This window comes from Apium graveolens, chromosome 6, assembly GCF_009905375.1.
Source record: "Apium graveolens cultivar Ventura chromosome 6, ASM990537v1, whole genome shotgun sequence".
Classification (NCBI taxonomy): domain Eukaryota; kingdom Viridiplantae; phylum Streptophyta; class Magnoliopsida; order Apiales; family Apiaceae; genus Apium; species Apium graveolens.
This window is the reverse complement of record NC_133652.1, coordinates 274,381,376-274,396,452: the sequence shown is the minus strand read 5'-3', so window position 1 is coordinate 274,396,452 and position 15,077 is coordinate 274,381,376. Positions and strand designations below refer to the sequence as shown.

Sequence of the window (15,077 nt, the reverse complement as noted above, 5' to 3'; positions counted from 1 at the left end):
ACAGATTTTATTCCAGCACCGAAACAAACACATTATATCATGAATGATTCCTCAACCTCATACTAGTCTAACCCGATTCCTTATTTTAAACTTATACCGTCTTCTTCTGAATTAAACGACCCCTAATTTGCCCTTATTAAAGATAAAATTGCAAAAACTGTCATTTTTTACCATACACCCGCCTAATTAGTCTAGGTCAATCGGAGGGTCAACCGAAAAACATAGCTTTGTGTCTACAAATTAGATTCCTTATCGAGAGGGAAGATTTTGGGGTGTTTGGTTGATGGTTAATGTGACCGGTTAACTCAAATAATAGTATTTGGATTATCAATTTAGTGTTGGGAATGAGAATTCCATTTTCTTGTGGTGGGTAAATCAAACCCATCATACCCCTGGATTTTCATTTCATTCTCATTCCCGTTAACCCCATTCTTATACCCTCCATTCTCATTCCCTAATCCCATTCACACGGTGCATCCAAACGACTCCTTGGTGGAGAGTGCCTTCTGTCGTCGCATAATCATTTATTGCAGGTTGTTATTGTTGCGTGTGTGTATTTGGTCGAATTTGGTGTTTGCTTGCTTCTGCTGTTTAAGGTTTGAAATTTTCTAGGCTTTGTTTTGTTTGGATCAATTTTGTGTGTTTATGATTTATGTGTACGTTGGATTGTTTGCTTCCTTGAAGGACCGAGCGGTAACTACGATAATAAAATAAAATAATAATTGTCAAGGAGAGAGAGAAAGGGATTTTTTGAAATTATCTATAATTTTGTTTTGGGTTTGAGTTCAATATTTAGTGTTGATGTTTTATGGTATTTTCATGGGCGTAAGTTTTCTGGGAATTTTACAGCCAATGTTCTGCGAGTGTCTCTTAAACAATTCCCCTTCTACTTACGATTTTACTTTGCCCATTAATTCTATGTTGTTTTTCCAATTAGCCTCTTTAGTTTGGTTCTTCTGGATTGATTTGGTGCCTTTGTGTGTGTGATGTTGGTATGTTTGAGTCAATTTATTGAGATAAACACATATTTAGCTTTGTTTATTGATGGCGAATTAGCCTAATGAACCAGTATACAGTAATGGATGGAATAAAATATGTATGCTCTATAGGTGAAATTATGTTGTCAGCAGTTTCATGGGATTTTGGGGGAATATGAAACCTAAAAATCATTATCCTGCATTAAAAAATATATTTAATCTACTTTAATATGATTTTGTAAATTATAAAATGGGTATACATAAATGTTAATCAATTCCCTAGTAATGAGAGTATGAGCTGAATATTTTGTATTTGGTTTGGTATTATTGTTCTTAGAGCGGGTGAGTATGCTACTAGAGGGAGTTGGTCAACTGAGAATTGTGTAAATTTGACGGGCTGTAAGTTTCAGGTTTTGAACATCTTCCTCCCATCTTGCCAATTTACTCTGTGAACTTCAAGATTGAAAACTGATGACCAATTCAGAAAACAATGCAGAAATTTCGCATGGGTTTTGAATTATGGGTTACTTTAATCCGCAGTTGTTCCTTAAACTATAATTAAGAGTGAGTTTATATTAATTGGCACAAGTTTGCAAACTACAATCAAATAAACAAATTTGATGCTTGATAATTCTATATGAATTATATAATGTGTGTATATAAATATTGGGTTAGAGGATATTACATGACCATTTTTTTTGTAAAACCTTTCAAGACCTTTCTTTGTTGCTATCTAACTAGAGTTATGTAATGACATAACAAGTGCATTACATTTCTTTCTTTGATACAGGTTTGGTAGTGGATGACCAAGTATTTCAAACAAAACAACCCGACATAAACTAGAAGGTGTTCTTCGGATTCTTGATCAGAATATACTAATTCTGAGTTATTGGTCAAAAGTGTATAAAAATCTTGTGAGGTGTGTAAAAAGATTATGTTTTTCACTATGGCTAGGAACCCAGGGAATGCCAAAAATGCATTAAACTTGGTATCACTTGCGATCTAATCCATCAATTCCCCATTATTATGACATATATAGTTAAACTAAATATGTATTATTTTAACTCGATTTTTATCTAAATGACTGTATTGTCTGTTAGTTTCCTACAATAATTAATTAATTATTCTCACTTCCTAGTTCCTATGGAGATGTGAGTTAAAACAAACACTTAGTTTCATAATTCTGTGATGTGTGACATTATATATTTCCTTGACATACAAGTAATTGACAAAAATATATCTAAAGCATATTCTACAATGACCATCACCAAGTTAGCTACTTATCTAAAGCATACCCACTATCTGTTAGAATCGACTCCTAAAAAGCGAAGGAGGCCAAAACTGTGTCTCACTAAATAGATGGCAGAAGAGGGCAAGGCGCTTAAGCGTAGTAACTCTTGATGAAGTTTTGTTATGTCCTACGAATTTATAAGCTATATTTAAGTTTTGGTTGCATTCTCTCTGTTGCTTCATTCAGTTCGACATTTTTATTATTTAAATTTCCATATCATCTTGATTCTTGACCAACTTTTCATAATTTTATTTTGCAGGATCTGGGCCTGAGGTACGTGGCGGTGTTCCTATTTTGGCTAATGGTGGAAGCTCCCAAGATAATCATAGTGAAATCTATAGTGATGATTTGGTACTTATCGAAGTGAAAATTTCATGGGATATTACACGCCTTTTAAAAAATATAAAATTTTATATGACATTTTTCTGCCCAATCAGTTATTTCCTTCTAAATTAATACTAGCTTTGTAGCCCGTGCAAGGCACGGGCATGCTCTAGTTTCATTTATTATAAAAATATATGTAAATTTGTAAAATGCAAAATAGATTGTGTTGCAAGTGTTAACGTCATCAAAACATAAGTTTATCTATGGTTGTACTGCAAGTTATGCCAACACATGTAGCTCCGAAATGTTTGCATGATTGTAACTAATGGAGAACCAGTTTCATTCTATATATGTCTACCTTGTTTTGCAAGAGTCTTGCAGGCTTGCATAGCAGAACATCGTTTAAGCTACTTCATTTTGCGGTATCTTTATTCCTCTTTTTGGGTCGTAGAACACCATATATATCTACACCATATATTGCAAAGCGGCAAGTGCCTGTAAAAGGTCATACATAATTTGATAATACATAATTTGATAGGCTAGCTGAAACTTTAATTCTTGAAAATTACACAAATAAGAACACCCCATATACATAAAACTACAAGTGGTTAGTGAAATGAGCAAAATATTGCATGACAAATGATTTATGAGTGAATTACAGAATTCCAAGGCACAATTATATCAAACTGTCATATGCCTAAAAAGGGCCTACACATATTTTGAAGGGGCAAGGATCATGCACTTACCGTGTAACCAATTAATTGTTCTACTATAGTCACAAACACAATAACCTCGAGATGATAAGCAGTGCCCAATTTTGTTTAGGTAATCCACCACTCTGGCTTATTTTCATGTTCAAATAAAGAACCTTGTCATTTGCTTCATTTCCATGCTGAAGCGTATGTCTCTGCTCTTTCACATTGTTAAATATACGAAAGCCCTCCATGAGCATCTTAGCTTCTTATATAGTGTTCTCTTTTAGCTATACTCCTTGCATCAAATTGAATGGTGACTCCTTCGCTGTGTGCAAAGTTATCAGAGCACAACAACCACAACATAACATCAGAAGGTTTCAGTGAACTCTTGGACAAAAATATTACATATAATAATTCACTGCATATTTTACGTAATTTCTTGGGCTTTTAAAAGTTTCAATTGTTGACAAAATATTATAATTTTTTTAAAATGTAAACATATGCATTGGTCTAGACAAATTTGATGTCCAGTGCGATAGTCCTACAAAACTTCAACAAAATTTTTTTATTAAAAAACAATTTCTTTTAGAAAGACATGTAACTTCAGAATGAGACCAATTGGCATTTGCGGCATATTAAAGCAACTCGAAGGGGAACAAAATTTCTCCTCTTCTCTTCGCGCACCAAATCTATAAAATAACACATACCAAATATTCACACATGTGTAAAATAATAATATTTTAATTTTAAATTAAAGGGAATGTGTAATACTAATTCTTCTAAACCTTATAGGTTTAAGTATTAAAATAATTAGGATGATGCAAGTACTTCTAGTTAGTGAATAGCCTAATAGCATATTTAGCCGTTTTGATTTGCACCTTCTATAACTCTGATTTCAAACTTCATGGTGGTCCCAAAGGTCTAAACTGAGCACAAACTTTTCAAAGTGCATCGTAATTGCATTAGTTCTTCAAAGACTCTGCCTCCATACTCTTCTTTATACCACTATCTATGATATTGTTTTTTTAATATTAATGATCATTTTGATGAAATAACTTTTGTGGGGTTTACATTCTATTTCTTATTGGTCATTTATTTAGATTGCACTAAATATTTAAGACACTTTCGATAACTTTACTGCGTATTTCCTGCCAAACCAGTTATAGGATTGAGAGAAAAGGGAGACCGGGAAAGAGCAGGACTTGATAGACATTACCGTTTCAAAAATTTGCCTCCACAGTTTGTAATACAATGAAAACTAAAATTTTATCACTTCATCTGCAGAATCAAAGTTATGTCTATAGCAGCTATGACCACAGATATGAAATGTAAATCCTATCACAAGAATTGAAGTCAAATTTCTATTTGTCCATATTCCAAGGAAGAGTATACCTTTTTGGGACTCCGTGGCCGAGATCTGCTTCTATTATATTAAGGAGCTGGATCATTTTCTATGATTCAGACTATTCTTATATCTACGTGCCTAGAGGTCTTCATTTCCTAGACTTGAACATGTCATTTCTAGTTTTTGAAAATCTGAAAGACAAAAATAGCTAAAGTTATTAAACTAAAAATGCAGTATCAACTTATATATATAACTAAATTCATTTAATAACAATTCCAAAAGCCAAAAATAATATTACACGAACTTAAAAGAAAACTAAAATTAGGAAGAAGACATCTCCCAATTATTCAAGAACCTCCTCCCCGGACAACCCCAATAATAATGAAATAGTAATAGTAGATTCTCGAACATTTATACATGTTAAACTCATATAATAACATGTTATGATACACTAATTCTTAATTGTTCAAATGCTAATTGTTTGATATGTTAACCAAGTCACTAACACCTCAGGCCAAAAAAATCGACTTAAATAGACTAATTTAGGCGTCAAGTACATGGAATTTAATATGGACAACTTTAGACACAAATATGTGGAATTTAATTCTAGCAAGTGACTTCTATCTTGTGCTTACACCAACGGTATCAGGAATGTGCCGGACAATTGTTGTTATAACTAACATTGACAGTTACTATATAAACCAATAATTTACATCACACATTCTGGATCACCAATTGTTCAAAGCATATACCATCCTTTTAACTATTTATAGATATATAGTGTTATAAAAGTCTTAATATAGTGTTATTAGGATCACTCCTTTCCACACAACAACATGACAAGATACTGGATTACAAATTAGTGTAAGATAGTTTTAGCCTCTTTGTTTTACTATTTATAACCGCACACTTCACGTACATTCTCTTCATATACAAAATTATTACTCAATTATATTACCTTATTGTTGATCTGCGTGACTGCTAGCAGTGGACCATAGAGACGGATTCTCTAATCTTGTAAAGTTGTCGTGCATTAACAAGTTCAGTGTCGCTAGCTGCATAATACATGAATTAGTGACTGGAGCAGAGATATTCTAGTCCTGAAAATCATTTGAAGATCAAATGATGAAACCACTTAAAGAAAAATTAGGGATATTAGAATAAATGTAAAAAAAAAGTAGCATATGCTGCCTCAGATGAAATGGAAGTGGTTCAGTTTCATTTTAGCAAGGACAAGTTCTCATTAATCTCTAGTAATCAGATTGAAAAATACTCTTGTTGAGGCATTCGACCTCCTACCTTTATACATACACACACACAAAATAACTAAAATGAATACACACATGTAACATATGAATATAACAATAACCTCATTTTTCAATGTAAAAGGGATGGTCGATTGCATAACATATACCTGGAAAATCCAGTCATATGGAGGATCTATTTTTTCTGCTCACACGCAGGATATGCACAAAAAATATATGTTGCTGGTCCTGATTAAGAATTTTAATAGACTTCAAATAATCAAGGATACTGAAACCGCAAATCTACTGGATGACTAACCTATAACAAAGTAAATAGGAGAATAATCAAGTGTGATAGTCTGACTTTCCCATCTTAATATAGTATAGTTTAATTTCAGATCTTCTTTGTGCTTCTAAAAATAATAAAGAATGTGACATAAAAGAAAGGTTTCATTTTCTCCTGCTAGAAATAGTTAAAGCTCTCTCTTGTGTGATAAGTAAAATTAAATATATAAATCTGAAGATTGTACACTTCTAGACTCCAATTGATTTATATATAAAATAAATGCAAGATAGAATAGACTTAAAATGCCAAACAAAGCATAGTGAAAATGCTGAAGATAACTAAAGTAGATATAAGAGAGAAAGAACGATGCCAATTTACCCCACTCATGTAGGTGACTATAAGATCCACAGTTGTGTTCATGATAAGTCTAAAGTATCAATTTTTTTGCTTCCTTCTGGTAAAAAAATATAATATTGAATCGGTCGATAGAACTTTAAAGAAGCACGCACTTTATATACCTATCATTTGATTAAGGAAAAAAAATTATATTTAACTAAAAGAAAAACATAGTTGATTAACTGATAAACAAATATGGGTATGTAATTCAAACACTCAATGATGTAGCATTTGATTACTTGACCGTTGAATTTGTAAGAAACTAATACCATTAAATAAGGATTATATATCGCTCAGGCCCATCGAGGATTCTTGCATCTGTCACGAAGGTCGGGTTATTTACTCCCTTTACCTTGTTTTGGTGTAGATGACACCGTACATGTAACACAACTCTAAGTCTAAGTGCTTCTCCGTAAGTATATCCAGGCCCTTTTAGATATTCTAAGCTCAAAAGATGAAAAGTCCGCATATTACTAAAAAGTAAAGCACTTTATAATTTACAAAAGTGTAAAATTATCGATCACACTATTGTAGAATCAATAGCTTAATAAGATGGACCAGTTTTATGTGATCAATTGTCAGAGATTGTTTTTCTTGCGGACTGGCACCCAACAGGATGAGACTGAACTCTATGGTATTCCCACTTCCGATTCATATTGTTTGAGCATCAACACATCACATTTGTTATAATAATATTATGTATGTATGTGCACTTGTGTCATTTTTTGGAAAAATCAAACTTGAAAACGCTAAAATCCAAGAGCACGCTGATTTAGTAATGTAAAAGCACTTTAATTGACATGAACAATAGCAATATGATCACAAAATCATATACACACAGTAAAAATAGATTATGAAAATTCAAACCTGCAAGTAGAAAATAGATAATATCCTTACCTCTATAAGTTGGGGTGGATTATCAGAAAAAGAAGTAGCAGAGCAGCGAATACACGTGATTGTTTATTTAGTAAATCCAAGGAAGAAAGCCGATAATCATATATCGATAGGGTAATTAGTTAGAGACAATGAAGGGTTGCAGCAATTACATATAGCAAAACCTTCATCAATTATACATAGCAGAGCCCTAACAGAGTTATAACAGATTAACAGATCTGATGTGGCTGTCCACATGGAATAAATTTTCTCACGGACGTGCTTGTTGCAATATTAAATATATAATAGATTGTTGAATTTTTGGTTAGATTAACATATTCTCAGATCTTTTTTATCCAAAGCATAACGAAACTTTGATTAAAAGTTATTTATAATTATTTTATAATTTACATAATCATATTAAAGTAGATTAACTATAAATTTGAGTGGTATAATTTTTATTACATTTGGTCAAATTTTGGTTATTTTGACTTTAAGGCTAAACAAAATTTAAAAGATTTGTGACGGGGAGCATATTACTTTTGAGACACATTAATTATCTGACAAAAGAATTGATCGAAATTAAAGTTAACCTACGAGAAATGTATATTACATATTGTTATTTTATGTTACATCTGTTAGGTCCGGAAGTATGGTAGAAGAGGGAGTTGAATACGATATTCACTAAATTAAAAAATTCTTTCGAATCTTTTGCGGATAAATAATTTAGTGTTCGGTTAGTGGTTCCGTATTCTTAAGGTGAATAGTGTTTGGGACATTAAAATAACGAATATAAGATATTCGGGGATATATATATATAAATCCGCAAGGGTGTTTCTACACTCCGGTAAATAAATTTATCGGCTACAATCTAAGAACAACAAGGTTCCTAGCTTCTACAAAGATTTACAAATCAAATCCTATACAATGATCTATCTTTATGTTTGTCTAAGGATTTAATTACCGGATAACGATTATAATGCCCCTAAGAAAACACAAGAGTTAAACTGGGCATTATAACGTTTCTCCGGTGAGAAATTAAACGGATATTCAAGATGTTTGCACTTCTCTGTAAATCGTTGCTGCTTGTTTTATCAGCTCTCATTGTTTTGGAGAAGAAGATAAAAATACAGAACAATGCTACTGAATTCTTCAGTTCTGCTTTTATTTTGTAGACTTATATTCAATAGAATACATGGCCATTTGATTACCACATAAATCAAATGAATGAATCAATAAAATATGGCCTAGAGTTACTTGTGACTTGAATTGCAAAAGAAATAAGTTTCTTGCGACCAAGGGGCTTTGTAGGAGTTAATTGCGACCTCTGCATGCTCTAGGAGTCTTTGCCTTAGCCAATTTCAAGTTACTTATAGTTACTTGTGACCATGAAGCCTTGTAGGAGTTACTTGCGATCAAGGCAGCTAGTAAGAGGATTTTTACTTAGTTTATTGGCATGCACTAGTTACTTGCGACCCCTTTTTGTAGTAGTGCAAGACTTACTTGCGACCTTGAGTACCAAGAGGGAATTTTTGCCGTAGAAACATTTCCTGCATGAGTTACTTGCGACCCTTGTATGCATACATGCACTTAGAATTTTCTTTCTGCTCCTGTTTCTTCCCTGAGACTCGTACCAATCAAGATCAGCACCTGTACTTAAATATTGAACTGTATTTCCAGGATATTGCTTCTGACATCCAATATACTGATCAGGGTGACTCATACTACAAGTTAGTGATCACTTTGACTTAGTTTCCGTAGATCGCTTTAACACTTAAAACGTCCCGTCTTCAAGTTTTCTCTCTTGAGTCTTCGTCTGAACCATATAACCTTCATATTCAGATACGAAACCTCACTTAACAATTCTTCTAATGATAATACTCAGATTCCTTTCACAAATTACTGACGCCTAGTGCAACTGGTCTGGTTCACAGACGACTAGCTTCGATTTAGGTCTTCGTATTATATCCTTGATTATATTGTTAAGCTTACAACTTTATCGCTTCGAACACTGACTGTTAATAAAAAAATATACTTTCACTGTAATCTTTCTGTTACTTAAACAACTTCTTCATTGCTACTACAATCCTGAATACTTCATTCACTGTTCTTCACCGATGCTTGAACATGTAAATGAACTCCTTTCCGTGAGTATAAGTTCAAGACTGCAGCTGTCTTCTTTAACCTCTGTCTATACCATGTTTTCGATTCTTCAGATTCCTATGCTTCATACACTGTCTATCTTCGATCAATGCCAATACACTGAAATCTTCTAGTAGCACTTATACACTGAATCTTCAACATTTCTGAAACCCTGAAAGTCTTTAACCTTTAATTTTCACTGAGGCATGAACATATTAATGAACTTCTTTCAGTGACCAGTAAACAGACTTCAAGCCTTCTTTTAACATATTGATTCTATGTGTTTGCCTTGTCTTCATTTCTCTGATTTCTTGTGTAGTCATAGTATTATTAACCTGTCATGTTCTAGTATTTTTCTCGTGTTAAGTTATCACGTAACTGTTCAAATAGCTACGCAGTCTCACCAACAACATCTTATTTTAATTTTACGTGTTCCTTGAAAGTATGCATGAAATAGGTCTTTATGGTTGATCCTATAACTAACTACCACTAAGCTTAACTGTCTATTGCTAATGTAGCCTCTCTTTTTTATGAGAATGATATAGTGCCTCATATTATTAGATACTGTTTCATGTGTGTTCCTTTCAATCTAATCTTTCATTGATAATTCTGATAGGTAAAGGGCCAAACTTCCCATAATCGTGTTTTGAAGCGAGTATGCTGCAAATTGACACACTTTTTATTGGCATGTTACATGAATTACTCCTTTAAATTGAGCCGTGATATCTTTGTAATTTCATATTCTTAGCACATTTGTTTAGTTATTAGAATTTATTTCACCTATCTTTAGGCTATCAGCAGTTCATTGAAAAGATATTGTGGACGCTTAATATATTCGGTCACCTCTAGAGATTATATTGCTTCATAATTTATGCTTTCTATAGTGGTTCAAAAAGTTCTTACCAACATTTCTTCATCTTGCTATGTATGTTGCTTTATCAATAACTATGCATGTTCATAAGTCCTGTCTCATTTGAAGATCAATGATTTCTAGATAATGATTTACCAGGATGATGTTTTGTGTGTAATTTCTCGAGGCTACCATAACGGCCAATATACTATTAAATGTGTGTACTAAATGAAAGTAATTTGGAATTTCCCTTAATAAAGGGTAATGGAGAAGATGGACCTTTCGTGGATTTATCATGTCTTGTTTTCCAGATTTGTCAATTACTTGTGGCCACGTTTTGCGTTTACACTCTTTTCATGTACATGAAACTTTTAATTTTCCATTTGACCCTCGATAGTTTCTATTTTTATTGGAGCCTGCCCCTTCTCATTATGGCTATCAAGTGATAACATTGATAAAAGCAAATGCATTTTGATTATTCAAGTTATATTGAATATCCATTAACAATTCAACCAATAACACTTTAGATTTATGTTGTGCAAGACATGTTTGTATAATAACAAGACTAAGTCACATTGACAGCCCTAAGATTAGTTGTATGACAATTGATATTTGTATTTTGTATTGTATTCCTTGAGTCTGTAAAAATATTTAGCAGATTATACTTGGGGATTTTTTATGAACAGTGAAGGAGATTATATATCGATCATGCCTCAAAAAAAGTGTAGAAGCCTAGAGTTGAATAATCTTGTTCTAGGAAAAATGTTCTAAGTCAAGATATCGACAAGTCACAGATTAAGGGATATAGAGAAGACTGTCGAGAAGTCCAAAATAACTTATAAAGAAGTCTCAGATATATCGACAAGTCATTTATTCATATAAAGATCTCATATATCGACAAGTCAAATGAAAATATAGAGAACTGAAGATATCGACAAATCAAAACCTCATGTAGAGATCTCAGAGACATCAACAAGTTAAAATGTATAAGTAGAGATCTCACAGATATCGACAATTCATTTTTTCATATAGAGATCTCAGATATCGACAAGTCAAATGAAGATATAGGGAACCGGAGATATCGGCAAGTCAAAACCTCATATAGAGATCTCAGAGATATCGATATTTCATTTTTATATGTAGAGATCTCGGAGATATAGACAAGTCATTTCTATATGTAGAGATCTCAGAGTTATCGATAAGTTATTTCCTTATGTCGAGATCTCAGAGATATCGACAAATCAATTATATATATAGAGAACTCAATATATCGATAAGTCATTATACTTATCGATATGTCACTTCTCTATAGTATAAAAGAGATCTCGATATACTATCTCAGATTCAGAATACAGAAAATTTCAAGATTCAACATTATCAGTCAACAAACAATTCATTCACTACATTGGAAAGTCTACAAAAACAGCTTGAAGAATACAAGATCAAGGGCCAAGATTCATTGGACAAGGGATGGTCACAGACCTGCAAGATTTTACACAGATTTGTTAACACCAGAATAGGAAATAGACAATGTTGCTTTAGAAATTGGACTAGTACATTTTAGTGCAAGTTTTGTAAACCCGTGTTGTTACTCTATAAAGCATGCACGGGTCATTTGTTTAGATGTAACAAACAGATCTAGAAAAATCTTGTATTCTCTCAAGATAGAAGCTAAGTTCTTATTTTCAAGAACACATATTTGTAGCAAGACAAACTTAATTAATACAATTAAGTGAGTTTTTGATATTATGTCTTGTGTGTTTTACTGTCAAATATTTTATCTCTATAATTTTAAACTGCTTTGTTCATCAATAATTCAAACTATTTTAAAAGCCAATTAAAATCCAAGAACACATTCACCCCTCTATGTTACATTTCTTTGCATTCAATATGTAACAAGTGGTATTAGAGAAAAATTTGAAAGAAAACAAATAAAGATCTTGGAAGAATGAGTGCTCAGAAATTAAGCAGTATCAAGATACTTGTCTTTGACAAGATCAACTACACACTGTGGAAAAAGAAAATAATATTGTTCATAAGGATGGCCAATCCTTTATACATCCAGATTTTTAAAAATGGACTTTTTATTCCTATGGAAAGGGTTCCAGAAGCCATAAATGGAGACATGGTCATATCAGCACATTATGCACCCAAGATCCCTCAACCTACACAAGAGCCTGAAAAGGAAAAAGGTTGCACTGGATAGTAGTTTATAACACGTATTAATTGAGTCTCTTGATAATGTAATATACAACAATATTATCAACTGTGATTCTGCTAAATAGATCTAGGAGAAAATTGAGATACTGTGTGAAGGAACAGAAGAAGTTAGATCTAACCAAAGAAGGATCTTGGTGTCACAGTATGAGGGTTTTATGGATAAACCAAAGGAAAGTATAACTAATGTTTTTGAGAGGTTCAATAAGTTGAAAAATGACTTGCAGCTTCATGGCAAATACTATGAAGCTGAAGAGGTCAACCTGAAATTCTTACTCACACTTCCTGATCATTTGGAACAAAAAAATTCTGCTATTAGAGAAGGAAAAGATTTAAGCAGAATGACACTGGAAGTCTTGTATGGGATCTTGAAGATTTATGAGCTGAAAATGTTACAAAAGAAGTCATTGAGAACTGGTCAAGGACATGTTGTTAATGGGACCAATGCTTTGGTTGCCAATGACAGTAAGTCATCTGATGATGAACTAGAAGCTCAAACACCAGTTGTTCAAACTGTTGAGCAGAAGCATAAGGAGCCACATAAGCAAGTCATACTGGAAATAGAAAAGGATGAATTCTACACCCTTGATGAACTGGATGAGATGGAATAGTCAATGGCTTACCTTGCAAGAGAGTTCTCTAACATAGGGTTAAAAAGCCAAAGTTTTTCAAGAACAAGGGTCAGACATCCAACAACAACAACAATTGGAAAGGAAAAACATAATTCAACGCAGCTGGCAAAAGTGGCTACAGAACAGGATATGTTGACGGATCAAAAATAAGATGTTACAGTTGTGATGAGTTAGGTCACTTTTCTACTAAGTGTAGAAAGCCGAAGAAGGTGAAGAAAGACAAAGCTTATTTGGAATTGGAAGCAAAGTATGAAACTCTCTTGAGAAAGCAACAGGGAAAGGCTTACATTGCAGAATGCAAGAGTTGGGATGATACAGATGAAGAGGATGATAATGAAGAATTTGGAAATTTTGCGCTCATGGATCTAGAGCAAGGAGAATCATCTGTATCCAAACCAGAGGTACCAACTCTAACCACAATTTATTTAAATACAAGCCAATTAAAAAACTGTTGAGAAAATGAGTGTAGAGATGTTTCATATCCACACAAGCATGATGGCAGCTACTGAGGAAGTGAGTAGAATGTCAAAAATAAATGAGAAGCTTAAGATAGAAAAATAAGAGCTAGAACTGCAGCTTGTTGGCCTTGAGACAGTTAGACAGGAAAATGAGTATCTCAAGAACAAGCTGAAGTGTTCTGGAAAAATAGAATCACTGTTAAGAGAGAAGATTGAGAAGAATGATTTGAAGCTCAACTTATATAAGAATGCATCTAAGTTGGTTGGATAATATCATGAGAAAAATAAGCCATGTGTTAACATAACTATTGGTTTCGACTATGAGGCCTTGAACTCTCACAAGAAAGTTTAAGCTAACAAAGGAAAAGAGACAGTGAACCATGATGTTCCTGTGATGCTGATAAATGTGAGTGCACCTTTGTTCAAAGCCTGTGAGGTTAATTTCAGTGAAGTTGAGTTGTTCATCAAGCAAGAAATTGCAGATGAGGATAATGAGAAGAATAATAGAAAAACCACTCCCACTACTAAAAATAAACAGAAGCCTACAGTGAGTTAAGTTGCCAAGACACCAACCAAGGAGATCAAAATTGAGAAAACTGGGAAAAAGAAAAAGAACAAGAATGGAAAAATAGGTGTAAACAAAAGCAACAATTATGCATATGTTGTAGATGCTCCGAACAAAGGATGGAATATGTTGTTTCTACACCAAGGCATCCATTGAGAAAAGGAGCAAGAAAAGGAGCAAGTTTGTTGTAAACCTAAATTTTAACAAACAAGGATGGAATATGTTGTTTCTACACCAAGGCATCCATTGAGAAAAGCAAGTTGTGTCACAAGAAACTCTCTCACCTGAATTATAAAGCAATCAATACCTTGGTGAAAAAAGAAATTAGTGAGAGACATGCCAAATCTGAAATTTGCTCAAGATAAAGTTTGTGAAGCTTTTCAAAAAGGAAAAATGAAAAGGTCCACTCACAAGAGCAAGACAGTAAATTCTATAAGTGCACCATTATAGCTTATCCACATTGACCTGTTTGGACCATTTAATGTCTTGTCTATTTCCAGAAAGAAATATGCACTGGTGATGATTGATGACTACTCAAGATACACTTGGGTGGAATTTATACATTCAAAAGATGAAACATCTGTAGAAGCTGCAAAGACAAGGGCATTGTTCAAGAGTTCTCAGCTACAAGAACACCCCAGTAAAATGGTGTGGTTGAAAGGAAAAATAGAACTCTAGTAGAAGCTGTAAGAACAAAGTTACAAGATGCCAATTTGCCCACAAGTTTTTGGGAAGAAGCTGTCATTACTGAATGCTATAAGCATAACATATATATATATATA

General features: G+C 33.2%; 1 long non-coding RNA gene across 2 annotated transcripts; it reads left to right on the top strand.

The window, feature by feature from the left end:
* The first annotated feature begins 213 nt into the window (after nt 1–213).
* On the top strand, nt 214–2,944 carry LOC141668790 (uncharacterized). Of its 2 annotated transcripts, none has more exons than XR_012553209.1 (3): nt 214–533; nt 1,768–1,823; nt 2,528–2,944. It is a non-coding gene; the product is annotated as an uncharacterized LOC141668790 (long non-coding RNA). The 2 variants fall into 2 exon arrangements; XR_012553210.1 differs by having other exon boundaries at nt 214–596.
* Nucleotides 2,945–15,077: the final 12,133 nt, after the last annotated feature.